This window comes from Athene cunicularia, assembly GCF_003259725.1.
Source record: "Athene cunicularia isolate RWA chromosome 2 unlocalized genomic scaffold, athCun1 chr2_part2, whole genome shotgun sequence".
NCBI lineage: Eukaryota > Metazoa > Chordata > Aves > Strigiformes > Strigidae > Athene > Athene cunicularia.
In genome coordinates this window covers 7,092,399-7,098,538 of record NW_020799096.1, presented here as the reverse complement: position 1 = coordinate 7,098,538, position 6,140 = coordinate 7,092,399, and the positions used below count along the sequence as shown (strand labels likewise).

Here is a 6,140-nt window from a genome sequence, read left to right as displayed (position 1 = left end):
CACCCCCCCCTCCCCCCCCAGGTTTGCACGTTAATTCACAAGAGGGCTGTTGCAGGAAAGATTTTTGGAAGCCCTATTGCTATACACAGGGGGCCTGGAGCCAAAACCCATGCCTGTCCCAACACACTTTGCCTAATCACAGAATCCTTCATGTTGGAAAAGACCCTTGGGATCATCGAGTCCAACCCTCAGCCCTACTCTGCAAAGTTCTCCCCTGCACCATAGCCCCCACCGTCTCATCCAAACGACCCTTCACCACCTCCAGGGATGGTGACTGCAGTCCTTCCCTGGGCAGCCTATTCCCCTGTCTGAGCACTCTGGGAAAATTTTTTTCTTAATGTTCAGCCTAAAGCTCCCCTGTTGGCGTTTAAATCCATTCCCTCTTGTTCTGTCACTAACTACCTGTGAGGAGACACCAGCACCAACCTCTCTACAGTGTCCTTTCAGGTAGTGCTGCATCCTGAAATAAAACTGGTATTTCCCTTTCTACAGTCGCTGCATGTTTTGTGATGGGGCATGCTCCAGAAAAATCAAGCCTGGATAAACTCAGTTCTTCACCTGGGATGGGGGTGCTGCCCCCAGAAACTCACAGATCTTTCAAGGGGGGGGCAGCGGCCAGCACCACAGGGCTGCTAGCTCAGCTCTTACATGGGGTTAGCCCCCAGGTGACTCTGGGCACCCAGCCCTACTGCTTCATTCTTGAAGTGAAACAGAACCTGTGGCTGCCGCTGCCCACTGGGCTCCAGCCAGGAGGGCTTCGCCGTGGCCAGAGAAGGGGATGTGAGGCTGGGCCTGACTTGCTGCAGAGCCACAGCTCTCCCTTGAGCAGGGTGTAGAACGTGCCAGCGACTGTGAGTCTGCACAGGCAGGGCGCGGGAATGACCACAAAACCAGGGATGAAATGCAAAGAGTAAATTTATTTTTATTATGTCACCAACCAGGGGATCCCTGAGGCAGCACCTGGGCAGAGGCACACAAGCAGGGAAGTAGGCAGTGCTGAGCCCGGTCTGTGCTAGAGGATTGCTGACTGTGATGTTTTTGCTGGTTTATCAAGGATATGCACAGGTGTGATTTACTGTGGTGCTCTGAGCTTCCCTGCAGCAGGGCAGGAATCTCAAGTATGTTTGATAGGGTGCCTCTGTCACAGGCCTACGCTACCCAAGCACAAATAGTCTACTTGTCAAGCGCATGAGGATAAGCAACAATTAGTATGATATATGTACTTTTCTACACCCCAGCTGCAAGTCACTTGAGCATGTTTATGATCTTTCTCTCCAATCTTCTGTTTTATTCCACAATGACCAAAAGTGAATTTTGTATCTGGAGGTTTTAACTTACGTTAGTGAATGTTAAATTGAATCTGTTTAACACAACATTGCATTTGTTTTCATTCTTCCTTCTGTTTCCTCCCCCTTTCTGTTCTATCATCAGAGATTGTATTTCAGTGTTGCAATGGGGAGAGTTATTCACTAGCCTTTTTCTTTTTTTGTTCTTTTTTTTTTTTTTCATTCCTGGAAAGGTGCTTTTTTGAAATGGTCCAGTATGTTTCAGTTACTGGAGAACTGAATGGTCTAATTAAGGTAGCCCTGAAATGGCAGCAGCCTTCCACACTCCTGGAAGAAGCTCCTGTAAAAGTGGGAGAGAGCCAACCAGTCTACTTTTTTGGAGCATTCTTAGTCTTTACAAAAATTGTCAAAAGAATCATGTATGTGATGGCTGTGGTTACACAAGTATTAGTCTGATGCAAACACATTCCGCACAAGATACCAGAGACTTAAATTAATCTTTGTTAAGGCTTCAGGAGACTAAACAAGCATGGTAACACAAAATTCATCATACCAACAGAGACTGAAGCATAAGTGCAATAACTCATTGGAGGTGTTCTTTTTGCTTGACATGTTTGCTCATGGTGTTTGTAGTACTTGAATCACTGCATTACACACAGTCTGACACAGAGACTGTTGGAAAGGTGAAAAATAAGGAGACAAAGGCTCTAGATACCATAGATGCTGTAAATATTTGTATCAAATACTTAAATACATTACATTTAGAGAACATCTTCACCACAGTGGTTACCAAATATTTTTGTAACAGCTGTCAACCTGCAAACGTTTTGACAGAAGCTCATGTACAAACTGCCTTTTAATCCAAAGCCCAGTAAAGGCAGTATGGTTTCATAAATCTATTCTAGACATCTAGTAGAGCTCAGGAGCCACCACTGCTCTGTTAACCACCTGCAGGGGAAGCACAGATGACTGTGGGGCTCTGCCCACAGCGACCCGTCCCACTCTTCTCCTGCCTTTCACAGCCCTCTGCACAACCAATGAAGAATGACACGTCTCAGAATTAAAGATCTCGTTACATCTTGTTACATTAAAGACGCAGTTTGAAAATATTGGCCAGATGTATTTTGCACAATGCCACTGACCATAATCAAAGTAGCTCTTGATTTTTTTGAGAGAGGGAGGGAGGAAGGTGAAGTGATCAAGAGCTGAGCAGACACAGATACTGAACTATTTTCTCATTTCTACACAATTGGTCCAGGACAGGAATGAATAGCTCCGATGGTGGAGAAATCTGTTGTGTTTCTGTTTCCAGGTGTGACCTGTGAATAAGGAATGCTTTACAGCTGATGAGGAACATGATTTCAACTTTCAAGCAACAACTTCTGGAAACTACAGTGGGGGAGAAAAGGAACTAGGCTACACCAGGCTACACCTCTAGATCTGGACTTACATTCCTCAACCATGTTGTGTCGTTTCCCAAAAGGAGAGAGTGCAAATGGTAGAAGAAAATCAGGCACAGGCGCTCAGGAACAGGCAGAGCAAACCTACAGGATTCACGCAGAACTACTAGGGGACATGCCCAGCTAGGCTAATGCATCCACTTCAGACCTTCTGGGCATCATCTGACAAGTCCCACTCCACACGATCTTAGGACCCAAGTCTTAAAACATCACTAAGGCTCTGTGCCTGAGGTCTCCTACCTCATCGCTTAAGACACACAGGAAAAGTGCTCACTTACATGCCCTATAAAAGCATCCCTTGTTGAACAAGTTGAGGCAATGCTGGTTTTCAAGTAGGGTGTCACACACCTGAGGCAAGGCAATATCATAACAGCTTTTGAGGAAGACCACTCAGAATACAGACTGGGATTACAGCTGTGAACTGTGGGTAATAAACAAATCAGTAGAAGTAGCACAAAGTCAAATTAGGCTTGTGAGTAACAGGAGGGAAATAGCATGTCAGTAATTGGAACCTTTTAGTCCCTTTTTTCTGCTACAACCTTGCAAGGAAAAGCAAACAAGATGGCAAAGAACCTGCAGAGGACGGATGCAATCTCCATCAAAGCAGTGATACTACCTTTCACTAGTCTGTGATGTACTTCATCTTCGGAACAGAGAGCTAGCTTTAAAGAACAAAGCCATCAAGAACTATTGAAAGATCATCAGGACACTGTCACAGGTGAAAAGAGTGGGGAAATGGAAATGTTTTTCATTTCTAAAGGGTTGAAAAAACAATCCAGAGCACCACCTTCAAACTCTCTGTAATGATAAGGAGTGGGGTATGGTGGGAGAAGAAGGCATGAAAGAACAAGCATTGGCTTCCAGAGTGGAAACAAAAAAGGGACAATGAGGCATGATTGTCTTTCACAAACATCAAATAAATCTGAAGAATTAGCTACTAAGACAAGTCACTGGCATGTAAAGAAGAGGATTGATGCATACAGAAAGAAAAAGGAAGATGAAAGAGCAGTGTTTCCAAATCTAACAAATGGATGCATTTCCAAGAAAATGCTATAAAGCAAAGACAGCAGTAATTAGCTTGCTTCCTTCCCCAGTTTATGCTTTTCTATTCCAAAGTAGTTATCATTTTCAGAGCCCATGATGATCTGCTTATTAATCCCAATAGTCAAGAGGAGGCTCTCACTCCCCTTTGATACAAACAGATGTGACAGAAGTCCTGCACTTCTCTGGTTTTACACTCTGCTGCAGGAAATAATCTCCTGTAATTCTTGACAGTATCAGAGAGAGAACTCTCAAGCTTTACCATTTGCACCTCATTATCTGGATTCACAAAGAAGTCATGCTAATTCCTAATAATTATGAAGATTAATCAGAAAATAATGCCAAATAAATTAATAATCACAGCTGAACAACACAGTTAAAGGAAAGAATTAAATGAGCAAAAAGTGTGTCAGCTCTTGGAAGTTGTTCCTACCCATCATGTTTGTATAACAATCCTCCAAGTGATCAACATCAGAGTAATCCCAAATTCTCTTTCAATGTTCTGTCTATAAGAGAACCCAAAATATTCTAGTTTGTCTGGTAAAGTATAACCAATTAATTCCATTGCATCATCCTGAGGAAGAAAAGAACAAGAAAACTAAAGAGATTTCAGGTATTGAATATGATTAGAGGGAATAAAGATTTTTTAATTGAAAAGAAAATGGAAGGAAAAAGAAGCCTGGAACCAAACCCTTGAGAGAGCTTGTAAACAACAGGGAGCATGAGGCAAATAAACCATGTAAAGATAAAACAGACAATTGTTTCTTCCCTTTGAGACTAGAACAAACTACCACTATACAGATATTTAAATTTGAAAAAAGTACTTTTTCCACATTGCAAATAACTAGTTAACAAGATAAATGAGGTGGTTTTTTTCTATTTTATTACATGATTTTTTTCACAAGTCTTTGTCTTCATAACAGTAAAGCAACAGCCCCAACATGCCTTCTGAAACCAAAATCTTGCGTTCCAGCATGTCAAAGTTCCTTGCATAAACATTGTGAAGGTGATAAACTAAGCAACTAGGTACACTACAGTAAGGATAAGATATGTTGTGAGCAAATTCTGGCAACAGGAAAATGTCCCCTACCTTTCTTCCCCATCTGTGAACATACTATGCATGGTAGAAGCCAGCCCTGCTGTGAGCAGGAGGTTGGAATCAATGACCTCTAGAACTCAAAGTACATTAATCTGTGCACATTGAGATTGGTTGTATCCTGCAGCGGAGGCAGGGTGGAAACTAAGGATAAAAAGCCTCCAAGCCTCAAAGCTAAAAAAAGCATCCTAACAAGGGAAGCAAAGCTGAAATGTCACTGTTGATACAGAGCGTTGTGAGTCCCTTGTTCCTGGTAGAATTTGGCTATGGGAACAATTAGTGCTTGGGGTTATTCCTGGGAAAGAGCAAACACTTTACTGTGTCCTCTGGAGTGCAACTCCCATCATCAAGGTCTGCATGGGCTACTTTGTGCGCAGCTTACGACATATGTGGAATACAAAAGCAAAGGGCTCAGCTCAGGCCAAGTGGAATACAAATCAGTGGAATACAAAAGCAAAGGGCTCAGCTCAGGCCAAGGGGTCACGGGCTCCAGCACCAGCCTGGACACATGCTCACAAGCACACAAACTCTGCTTTCCCTTTCATAGACATAAACCTGGAATATGCACATTCTCTGACCTGTGCATATATCTAGGAACATTGTTTCCTCTGAAACAGAGGGGGAAAATACTGCAAAGACATTAAAAAAGAAAGTATTCTAATTCTGAAGACCTCTTGTTTGTCCCTTCAAACATCAGGTGTCACAACAGCAGGACACTTGAAAAGCTTTTACACTGCTTGAGGTCCATGGGAATCAACTGATGGAGGAGAAGTACCTACACACCCTTCTTCACCCTAAGTGCTCCCCTGAAGAGCCTGTAGCCAATAACAAATTGGTCCCTTCATGCTTGTCTGGAGTCACGGCTGATCTGTAGCTGTTCTTCGTGCAAGGCCAGGGCAGCTCCGGCTTCATTGCCTTCATCTTCACCGCTCAACAACCTTGCACAGGAAGCTAAGCTCATGCTGAAACTCAACAGGCTATTAGCAATTGGGTATAGTTTTGAAACTGTGCTGTACATGGTCCTCTGTCTCAAATGAGCAAAATTCACTATGGTCATTTTACCTACATGCTTATCCTGATCATCTCACATTAATGAATTTCTCGTGCACCTTCATTCACCATAATGAACATGGATGGCCCTTCACATGGCAGTGTTTTCTTCTCTTACTGCTTTTTCCCATCTTTCACATAAAATAATCACTTTCTTCTTTGCGCTATTTTTGTTTGTTTGTTTACTTAACTAATGGGAAACTTTCC

The 6,140-nt window shown here is 42.9% G+C and overlaps 1 long non-coding RNA gene across 1 annotated transcript in view; it reads left to right on the top strand.

The window, feature by feature from the left end:
- Positions 1 to 5,134, top strand: part of LOC113477595 — a 12,777-nt gene extending 7,643 nt beyond the window's left edge. Inside the window, exons 2-3 of the long non-coding RNA XR_003397934.1 lie at positions 4,186 to 4,191; positions 5,124 to 5,134. This is a non-coding gene — a long non-coding RNA (uncharacterized LOC113477595). The remainder of the gene's footprint in view (positions 1 to 4,185; positions 4,192 to 5,123) is intronic.
- The last annotated feature ends 1,006 nt before the right edge of the window (positions 5,135 to 6,140 follow it).